Consider the following 11677-nt stretch of genomic DNA (forward strand, 5'->3'; position numbering starts at 1 on the left):
ACCACCCACCGCCAACTCTTTGACTACTCTTTTACCAACGAATAGTGGGATTGACCGTCACTTATAACATACAGTTGAAAGGTCACTTTGTGACCCTAATTGTTCAGTCACACTCTAATCATTCACTCACTGTAATGCAACCTTTTTCTCAAATTTTTTTCGTTCGTGTTTAAGCGCAAAGTCACGCAATAAGCTAAATGCTCCGTGGGTATCGAACCCCAATTTTTATCTTATAAGCCTGCTACTGAAGGGCCATTTCCATCCAAAGATTAATTTGTGGTTCAATTCTTAATTTGTGCTGTCAAAACTCACGTCATGAAAGAACTGTATCTTATTCCAGTACAGTTTCAAAAGGCATAACAGCACACACGCCACCTTTTGGCAGTAGGTTTATTCCAGTCGGTTTGACAGTTAACTCATTTCTTACATATTCCATAGGTGTTAATTCTGGTCTACTTTTTAGATAAAGCTAGTGCACTTTGTTACTGCACACCAGTATCACTATTGATAAAAACTGAACGATAAACTTTACTATGTAAGCTACTCTTGTTAGCAATAAACAAGTCACTTTAATTAACGGTACACGATATACACATGTATTTCTTATAAATTTTTCATCTAAGGAAGAAAGTACATTTGATATATTTACATATACCAGAAAATATGTGCGTAGCAGAAAATTATTTGGCCACATGAATCTTTATATTCTGTTTTGTTTATTTCCAACATCACTACAACTGTGTTCTCTTTTTCCTCGCAATGTTTTTTTTTTTTTTTCACAATTCTGTAATAACTTGTGCTATAAAGAGAACATTAACAGGGCGTGGTTTTATATTATACACTCTTCTACACATGGGCGTCAGAAAAGGTGAAACGGATTGACAGTTGTCCTTTTCCTTCCTTGAAAATAATAATAATAATTCTTTATTTCTTCATTCATCACACACACGCATATATATAAGTTCCTACCACAGCGGCTTCTTGGATATTGGACATCACAACTATCGTTCACATCGTCCAAGAAGCGGACGTAGTCTTGTCCACAACTCTTGAGTCATGACACAGTGTAACCGTGGACAACCTCTTGCCACCTGTCGGTAATACTGGTAACAAAGTGATCGACGCATCAACATTTGAAAATAAAAAATACACGAGGAAGTTTACACTTAAAATATCTTAAAACTTGGTACAAAAATGTGATATTATGTACGCTAGTACACATTGTAATGTTTACTGGTAAGTTGCGAAATTTCGTGAAAATACGCGAGAGATATCCAAAGTTGTAGTATTCTCTTGAATGTAATAGCATAATTTTGAAGGCGGGTCTATCGTACCTCGATTTTTAGTTCAAGGGTCCACAAAGTTACTAAATATGGCGCTGCTAATAATCCAGATCGCTTTATTTTCAAATAGTACTATCGGTGACAATATTGTCGGTTTTTGTTTTTTGAATTTCACGCAAAGCTACACTAGGGCTACCAGCTCTAGATGTCCCTAATTTAGCAGTGATAAAAATAGAGGAAAAGCAGTCAGTCATCACCCCCCATCACCAACTCTTAGGCTAGTCCTTTATCAACGTATAGTGGGACTGACCTAACATTGCAACGCCCCTACAGCTGAAAGGAAGAGTATATATGGTGTGACAGGGAACCGTTATAGAATGGCATTTTTCAATATTATTATTTTCACACCATTCAGTTGTCAAATGCGCATCCACAAATTAAATTTCAAAATTTAAGTACAAATAATTATGTTGTGATTAACAGTTTTTAACTGAAAATATTTTAAAATTAATATTTTGTAACATGTATTTCATTGAAATCGTGGAGAAAAAAAAAACGAAATGTTAATTTTAATTTCTGCATGTCTCAGAATAATTTTTCCTTTAGACAAAATAGGGAAAAACATTTTAGCCATCTAAAAGTATAAGGTTAATATTTCTTAACAAATATCATCCATGAAAAACGTGGTGATTCGTGTTTTGTTTCTCACGTAATTAACGTGATTTTACTTCTCAAATTATGTTTTTTTCGAGAAAAGCCATCAAAATTCTAGCAGTTATTTTGATGAAAAATTAATTTCTAGGGAATTTATTAAACACCAGGTGTGCTTAAAGATCATTCAATCTTCCTTCGTCTCGCTCGAGGTTTGCGAAGTTAGTACATAGATTCGATTTTTACAGACTGACCAAGTGTAGAACTTAGTTAATCGATGCTTAAGAAAGGCAGAAGTGGACACAAGCGATATTTGAGGCACGCAGAAGATAATGGAAAAGTCGACTCTGGTAAACTTCGTCAACAAATAAGCCTGGCAGGTATCAATAACTCCAAGTGTAATATTTGAGGTTCCAGTGCCTAAGAATTATGATGAGTGAGTCATTTGTACTCCCTTTCTTATGTTTACATCACCTGGTCTGAACAACTGATGAAACTCAACTTTGTAAATAGTTACAGCCAATGATTGAATAGGATTAAGCAGTAATTTGAAATATTAAAAAATGGCTAAGACTTGTTCGTTTAAATTTTGAAGTTACGAACAATAGAACTTATCGTCTGTTTGAAGACGTTATGTGTCAACCAAAGTTCATACAAAAACTAATCCTGGATTTCCCTCGACGGTCTATGGAGTGGGGGATTTCTCGTCGGCATTGTGTAATAATTCAACAAGAGTGATAAACCCCCCAGTGCAAATAGCTCAGTTTGCACATTTTAAATACACTTTCCGTCAGTTTTAAAGGTACTTAAACAGAATTTCCCTAGTAATATATCGAGTGTTAGAAACGCATTCATTTGTAGTCGTGTAACTAAAGGACCATTACCTTATTTTATCATAATGTTAGAATGTTTTCAATGGCATAACAATTACACAAGTTTATTGTAGTACATATGATTCTAATATAAACGCGACTCGCCATAAATTTGTGATGTAAATTATTTATTAATTTTTCAATGGATAATTTTAGCAAATGACGGAATTATCAGGCTTGAGATATAGAAAACTCGTGTAATTATAAAAATATAATGTTTACAATATGTAACATGTTTTTTATCATATAAAAAACTATTTCTTTACTGGGTAAATCTGTATAAGTACCCTATAAAATTCTACCAAAAAAAGTACTTTAATTCGTTTTGTATTTTATGGATTTATCTGTTAATCTAACAGTTTAAGAGTTCAGAAATGGTTTTCAGTGGACGATGTTCCCGGCATGGCCAGGTGGGTTGAGGCGTTCGACTCGTAATTTGAGGTTTCAATCCTGCGACCGTACCACACATGCTCGACCTTTCAGCAGTGGGGGCGTTATACTGTGACAGTCAATCCCCCTATTCGTTAGTAAAAGAGTAGCCCAAGAGTTTGCAGTGGATGGTGCTGCCTAGCTGTTTGTCACTTCTAAATCAGGGACAACCTGTGCAGGCAACCCTCGTGTAGTTTTGTGCAAACTTCGAAACCAAAAGAGCATTTCTAGTCAAAGTAGTAAAGAGACCACTTAAAAATATCTTAAACAATCCAGTGAAGTTTTATTTTCAAATAGTACAAGATAATGGAAACTAGTAGACGGGAAATTCCTTGGCTTCTCTTAACACTCCTACGAAAAGTGGGGCCTAATAGGCCCCAGAGCAACTTGAAAGGTTATTAATATTAGGCTAATAAATTTGTATTTAAATGAAATGGCCATTTCATTTAATGAGTGTTAATGAGATACAACAATTTGTGTTAATTAATATAGTTTTTTATTATTATTATAGGAAAATATAAGGTAATTTACAAAATTAAATAGAAAATTACTGCCAGTACAAAGTTCTACTCTGGTAACCATTATGTTTTCAAAATTATGATAAAGTTATTTTCATGCTATTCAATGTAGCCTAATAAAATATCCCAAATTTAGTAACAATTGGTCCAGTGAGCTCGCCGGTTATAAACAGTTATGAAAACAACGCTGTTTTGTGGATAAACGTATTTCTGTGAATTGTTATATTTTATGACTAAAAGCAGGTTTTCTGCACAGAAATTTGAGATTTGGAAGCTCTTGAGTTTACCACCAGTGGTGTATTTAGGGAAGGACAAAAAGGGGTTCAGCCCCAAGGCCTACACCACCTTAAATCCTACATTTCTCATCACTGGCCACTGAGAGCCCTGATATAAAATATATTTCACTCAACTCTCACGTTAAGAAAACTGTTTAATCAGTCTTTTGTGACTTTGATTTAACTATAGGTGATTCTTTGACAAGATATGTGGACAGAATAGTCTGTGGGGAAAACAGGAGGAAATTATATTGTGCTACTCAGGGGCACAGGTGGTGGACAGAACTGACAGAGCAAGAGATGCACATACGGGCTAATGATGTAGGGAAAGGCAGGTCAGAGGAGCTAATTAATAAGTAAAAATGGTTGATAAAGACATTTAAAGAAAAAGTCCATAACTTAATTTTGTCAAGGAATTATTTATAGGGATGAAATGATAGTACATCACTAGGGTTAAATGCTAGGCTTAGCTTAGTATGTAAGGATGAGCAGAGAGGCTGGTTAGATCAGCTCAGTGGAAGAGAAGATGTTCTTGAAATGGATGGTTTACATTTAAATAGGGTTGGACTCGCTTGTTTGGTAAGGATATTAACTCAGCTGTAGGGGGGAATTTTAAACTAAACAGTGGTGACAGCCAGGAAGACTAAATGTAAAAATATGAGGCATTGAAAGGCTTAGCACAAGAAATGAGTGCAGAAGTAGTTATAAGAATAGGCTTAACTGTTGTAATGTTAGGAGTACAAGAAATAAAACGGATGACAATCAAAAGAATGGACAATTTTGATGTAATAAGAAGAAATGAAAGATGGGTAAACACACGATTTTGGTGGCAAAAGTTTCTTTGAAATACATGGTTACAGATTATTTAATAGACAGTATTAAAGAAAGGCTTCATATGTAAAGTGTGAGTTGCATCCTGTCGAGGATATTAAAGATAATAGCAAAGAGATTGAATCCATTTTGGTTCTATTAGTGAATACAAAGAGAAAAGTGTGAATTTATTACATAGCACCAGATGTTACTGATGAAATTAGTGAGAAACCCTACAGTGATATTAAGATTTCAGCTATTAATGATGTCATAGTTATGGGTGATTTTGATTTCAGGCATACAGGTTGAGAAATTTTAGAGTCAAACCATGAGGGTGAAAAGTTTTCAAGATGACTCGATTCACCTATTATTCAAGGAACTTACTACAAACAACACTATATTAGATTTATAGTTAACTATAAATATATAAATGACAGAGGAGAAACTGTGGGACATCTGAGTACACATGATTATTGTTTGATGTTTTGTTGGATGTAAAGAAATAATATTTTAGTTACAATTTAAAAAAACAAAAAACATTAAAGGGATGTGACAAGACTGCTCTGTTGTGTGTTGGACAGCTGAATTATCTAGAGACACCAATCAGTGTTTTGAGTTGGACAGCCGAGTTATCTAGGGACACCAATCAGATGTGGAAAATTTTAAAAGAAATTTATTTAAATATTTAACAAAAATATTTCTTACAGAAAGAAAATTGAGTAGAAGAGTGGTTGGATGGAAGAGAGCAGACGGTCGTTATAAATGGAGTGAGGTCAAACTGGACTAATGTTACACACGGGGGTACATCAGGACTTTTACATCAAGGACACAAATGAAATAACAGATAATAAATTACTTATATTTTGCTGATGGTGTTAAGGTCTTGAGTGTTGTTGGTTATGAAGAGGATATTACTGATTTACAAGAAGATTTAGATCATTTGGTAAGTTGGACAAACAAGTTTAAATGTGAGATACTTATTGTGGGTTATCACAATTTAAATTATAATTCAGGTGGGAATAACAGTGGGTTGCACATGGGAAATTAAAATCCACATTTTAGTCTTGCAAATCTGTAACATTACCACTAAACCTACTGGGGAAGATACCTGAAAATTGACTGTTTTCAATTAAAACATTTGTTGTTGTATTTTTTAAATACGATCCACTACTGGATTTATGAAAGTTTAAGGATTTAAACAAAACAATAAATACAAACTTTAGGGGGGGGGACTTCTACTAATTTTCTGGTATATTTCTTTCATATAATTTTTTTGGTTATTCCTCATTGGTTTATTTTAAGTTTTGATATTTCTTACAAGTAGCACATTACCTGTGTTGAACAAGAACCAACCCCAGCCTTGCAGAATTGTGATGTATGGTTTGGTGGATAAAGATGGCATCATATTTGAAACAACTGGAATAAGGTACTGTAACAAGTCCAACTCTTTCTCTGATTGGTTATCAATCAACCAAAAAAAGGTTTCTAGATGGCAGTAATAAACAATTTGTCATTGACAAAGTGACATAAAAAGTAACTATTATTATTTTTATTTGCAATCGAGTTTAGGCCCAGCATATCCTGGTGATTAGGGTACACCACTCTTGCCACGTGGGTTATGAGTTCAAATCACATTATCAAACATGCTTGCCCCTTTTTGGTCATGAGGACGTCACAATGCGCTGAACAGTCCCACTATTCATTGTCCAAAAAACTGGCAATAGGCAGTGTTGACGACTTACCCTTCCTTTAGCCTGTCACTTCTAAATCAGGTTGCCCTAGAGTAGCTCTGGGCAAAATTCAACAAACAAATCAGGTAGGTAATTCATTGTACAGAAAAAATATCAATAAACAGATGTTTAAAAGAGTACAATAAATTATTGGGTATATTTATACTTATTATGCATCATCAGAAAGGATACCTTTAATGACAGCTGGGTATTTTGTTTTTTATATTCTCAAAATGGTGCTTGTTTGTTGTTTCAAACATTTCCTGCAAAGCTACACAGTCAATGACTGTGTGTGTATAATAATTCCTAATTTTTAAATCATAGCCTAAAATATAGCTGGACAATAGAAATCACCATCAGATCTTGGCCTACTTCAATGAAGGTGTGGGATTTGACCAACTCTTACAGCATAGCCCATGGCCCAAATTAAAGAGTTCCTTTTTGCTACAAGAGTTCACAAACCGTGGGACTCGCAGCCTGAACTTCCTCCAAAATTATTAAATGCTCTTATTGTTATTGTTTATCACTTGTTCATGAAAAATACAAATTTGGTAGAAGAAGGTGTTTGTTTACTCAGACTTTAGTAACAGTTCATGACTACAAGTTCCTCATATTTTGTCACTTCCGTCCAACTTAAGTGATTTCCAATAAAGTTGAAATGTTTGTTGAGCAATGGAAGCCTTACGTTAAAGAAGTTATGCTTCAAAATGTGAGAAATTAAAAGTCTGTACTTAAATTTTGGGTTTTTGTTTTAACAGAACACATTTTTGAATTAAGATGTGGGTTTCTGGTGTGTTTCTTTTCAACGTGTAATCTGTATCATCCACCTGCACTCCCTTAAAATTCTAACCAACAGAAACAGAAATTACAACAAAAAAAAACAACTTTAATCCACTTAATGTTTTGTTGTTCATTGAAAACTGTACATTTAAGCAGTGTCGATTTTCCCACTTGAAATTTGGTACTCCAGGCTTTAATGATACAGAGTGTATAAAAATACAAGCCCTACGTTGTGACACGGTAAATACAGCAATTAGAATCACGATTGAGCAGACGAGTTGTTTCTTACTGGAACTTCATTCAAACAAGTTTTCGCTGTCTTGCTCTAGAAACAGAAAAGGTACAGTAAACAATTATTTTTTTCCCTAATTAAAAACTGATTTCAGACAGTTCCTTACGTCAACGCCACCTGTAGTGATTGGTATAAAGACAAAGAGATAACTTATGGGTTTACCAGTAAAAGTTTTTATATCTAAAATTAGTCATTTCTGTTTAGAAACAGGATAAACCAAGTTGTATGATCAACATAAATCAACTGATCTTTCTTCAACATTGCTTGAGAAACACAATCGCCTTACACGTCAACTACTTATTATTTTAACCAGTTAATATCAAGAGTCAAGAAGTGCGTGTGTTGTATACAAGCCTTAAAAAACAATTGTCTCACCTAGCCTCGGTTCGATGTTGCGTGTACTCAAACCACATGATGTTCGGATTAAGGTGGTGTCTCTTATCATCAGGAACTCGCTAAGTGGCCTGACAACGATAAAACAGTGTAGAAACTGTTCTAAAAATCTTTCACTTCTTGGTTAACTAAGATATTTTATGAAACAGTTATTTATGTAGAGACTTCAATATATTTACAAACAACTTAACAGTAGCCTTACTTCCACAAGTTTCTATGCAAATAATGTTTAGAAGGGAACAAAACATGACCACTGTAAGTACTGTTAACAACTGATTAAAGTTATTGACAGTAATGATAAAACAACCGAGTTCACACAATATCTACGTTCTTACGTTAGACAGACATGTAATTATCAACATCTGATATTCAAGTTGAATAGCTAGCTAACACTAATACTGGTCGACACGTCAGATATCTAGTTAACAATAAAGGTTGTGTTCTCTGAAAATATCGAAACTTTATCGAATACGAAAGACTAAAAACAATGCATTTATTTTATTTATATCACGTATGTATAGGTTCATGGATTTATAAGAAATTGCATGTACAATATTAAAATTATAGCTAATAAAAACTTGATAAATTATATGCAATTATCAAACAGAAAAATACCTTGTATGAAGATACAGGGTTTTCAGAAAAAGATAGACTACTTTCAGCTTGTTATATTTACTGAATTCACTCATCATATGTATGTGCACCTTACAAAGGAATGGTTTGTAATTTTGTTTCAATATAATCTTAATAACTGTACCAAATGACTTCCTATAAAGACAAAACTAACAGCCACAAATCTAACGTCATGGAAAAGATGAAATTAGATTCTTAAGTTCAGGTTGGTACAAGCAATAACTGTTACAGTCTCAATTCTCTTTGTTAACAAATAAATGTCTGTTTACGAGTGTAATTTTAGTTAATTAAAAGGGAGAAGTCATAATGGTGTTAGCAAAACTTACCATGACATAATAACTGGAAACAGGGGGGTCAGTAGAAACTGTGTGACTCCAAACCAAGCTGTAGCTACAATAACCCCAACAACAGACCCACAGAGAACTTGTAGCCATGTGTGATACTGGAGATATATTCTAAATAATTAGACAGAACCCAATGAGTCAGACTAAAAACAAGATAAGTCATATGTGGCTACAGTACCCATTAAATATAGTATAGTGTAGTAAACAATAGACAACTGACCTCAAATACATTTAGAAAGAAAAAAAAATAGTGTGAAAATATATTTAACAGAGGTATATTCCAAGTCCCCAACCTTTCTGTGATTTCTGGTAGAGGCTCCTATATCGACCAAAAACTGTTAAAAATGGCTTTATATCAGTGTTGACAACAGAATCTGATGAAACACAATTCCTCTTAAACAAATTACTTTTTCAAGATAATCACTTTTAAAAATGTTTTTTTAATAAACTCCCTCTGTTGGTAGATGGAGAGAATTACTTCTATTCTTAAACAATTATGAATCATATAAAACAGTGAATTTGTGGTGTAAATACCTGAATTAATTTTATGTCTCTATATTTAAAACTGTCCAGGTTGCCTTTGTCATGTAAATAACAACCATCAATTCAACAATGAACTGGTTTGACATTAAAGGATGCTTCAACAGATAAAAGTTTCTGAACAAAACTCAACAATGAACTGGTTTGACACTAAGGGGTACTTCAACAGATAAAAGTTTCTGAACAATACTCAACAATGAACTGGTTTGACACTAAGGGGTACTTCAACAGATAAAAGTTTCTGAACAATACTCAACAATGAACTGGTTTGACACTAAGGGGTACTTCAACAGATAAAGTTTCTGAACAATACTCAACAATGAACTGGTTTGACACTAAGGGGTACTTCAACAGATAAAAGTTTCTGAACAATACTCAACAATGAACTGGTTTGACACTAAAGGGTACTTCAACAGATAAAAGTTTCTGAACAATACTCAACAATGAACTGGTTTGACACTAAAGGGTACTTCAACAGATAAAAGTTTCTGAACAATACTCAACAATGAACTGGTTTGACACTAAGGGGTACTTCAACAGATAAAGTTTCTGAACAATACTCAACAATGAACTGGTTTGACACTAAGGGGTACTTCAACAGATAAAAGTTTCTGAACAAAACTCAACAATGAACTGGTTTGACACTAAGGGGTACTTCAACAGATAAAAGTTTCTGAACAATACTCAACAATGAACTGGTTTGACACTAAAGGGTACTTCAACAGATAAAGTTTCTGAACAATACTCAACAATGAACTGGTTTGACACTAAGGGTACTTCAACAGATAAAGTTTCTGAACAATACTCAACAATGAACTGGTTTGACACTAAAGGGTACTTCAACAGATAAAAGTTTCTGAACAATACTCAACAATGAACTGGTTTGACACTAAAGGGTACTTCAACAGATAAAAGTTTCTGAACAATACTCAACAATGAACTGGTTTGACACTAAAGGGTACTTCAACAGATAAAAGTTTCTGAACAATACTCAACAATGAACTGGTTTGACACTAAAGGGTACTTCAACAGATAAAAGTTTCTGAACAATACTCAACAATGAACTGGTTTGACACTAAAGGGTACTTCAACAGATAAAGGTTCTGAACAATACTCAACAATGAACTGGTTTGACACTAAAGGGTACTTCAACAGATAAAAGTTTCTGAACAATACTCAACAATGAACTGGTTTGACACTAAAGGGTACTTCAACAGATAAAAGTTTCTGAACAATACTCAACAATGAACTGGTTTGACACTAAAGGGTACTTCAACAGATAAAAGTTTCTGAACAATACTCAACAATGAACTGGTTTGACACTAAAGGGTACTTCAACAGATAAAGTTTCTGAACAATACTCAACAATGAACTGGTTTGACACGAAAGGGTACTTCAACAGATAAAGTTTCTGAACAATACTCAACAATGAACTGGTTTGACACTAAGGGGTACTTCAACAGATTAAAGTTTCTGAACAATACTCAACAATGAACTGGTTTGACACTAAAGGGTACTTCAACAGATAAAAGTTTCTGAACAATACTCAACAATGAACTGGTTTGACACTAAAGGGTACTTCAACAGATAAAAGTTTCTGAACAATACTCAACAATGAACTGGTTTGACACTAAAGGGTACTTCAACAGATAAAAGTTTCTGAACACTACCCAACAACGAACTGGTTTGACACTAATGGGTACTTCAACAGATAAAAGTTTCTGAACAATACTCAACAATGAACTGGTTTGACACTAAAGGGTACTTCAACAGATAAAAGTTTCTGAACAATACTCAACAATGAACTGGTTTGATACTAAATGGTACTTCAACAGATAAAAGTTTCTGAACAATACTCAACAATGAACTGGTTTGACACTAAAGGGTACTTCAACAGATAAAAGTTTCTGAACAATACTCAACAATGAACTGGTTTGCCACTAAAGAGTACTTCAACAGATAAAGTTTCTGAACAATACTCAACAATGAACTGGTTTGACACTAAAGGGTACTTCAACAAATAAAAGTTTCTGAACAATAGTCAACAATGAACTGGTTTGACACTAAAGGGTACTTCAACAAATAAAAGTTTCTGAACAATAGTTAACAATGAACTGGTTTGACACT

The 11677-nt window shown here is 33.9% G+C and overlaps 2 long non-coding RNA genes across 3 annotated transcripts; one reads left to right on the forward strand and one right to left on the reverse strand.

Annotated features, from left to right (window-relative positions):
- The first annotated feature begins 2099 nt into the window (after positions 1–2099).
- LOC143247741 (uncharacterized) lies at positions 2100–7191 on the forward strand. 2 transcript variants are annotated; one of them, XR_013026690.1, is made up of 3 exons: positions 2106–2736; positions 5546–5781; positions 6163–7191. It is a non-coding gene; the product is annotated as an uncharacterized LOC143247741 (long non-coding RNA). The 2 variants fall into 2 exon arrangements; XR_013026691.1 differs by lacking the exons at positions 5546–5781; positions 6163–7191 and adding an exon at positions 3192–4971 and having other exon boundaries at positions 2100–2736.
- Positions 7192–7433: 242 nt separating this feature from the next.
- On the reverse strand, positions 7434–9467 carry LOC143247740 (uncharacterized). The gene is made up of 3 exons (XR_013026688.1): positions 8993–9467; positions 8016–8104; positions 7434–7673 (listed from the first exon to the last, which is right to left on the reverse strand). It is a non-coding gene; the product is annotated as an uncharacterized LOC143247740 (long non-coding RNA).
- Positions 9468–11677: the final 2210 nt, after the last annotated feature.

Source organism: Tachypleus tridentatus, chromosome 3 (assembly GCF_004210375.1).
Source record: "Tachypleus tridentatus isolate NWPU-2018 chromosome 3, ASM421037v1, whole genome shotgun sequence".
NCBI lineage: Eukaryota > Metazoa > Arthropoda > Merostomata > Xiphosura > Limulidae > Tachypleus > Tachypleus tridentatus.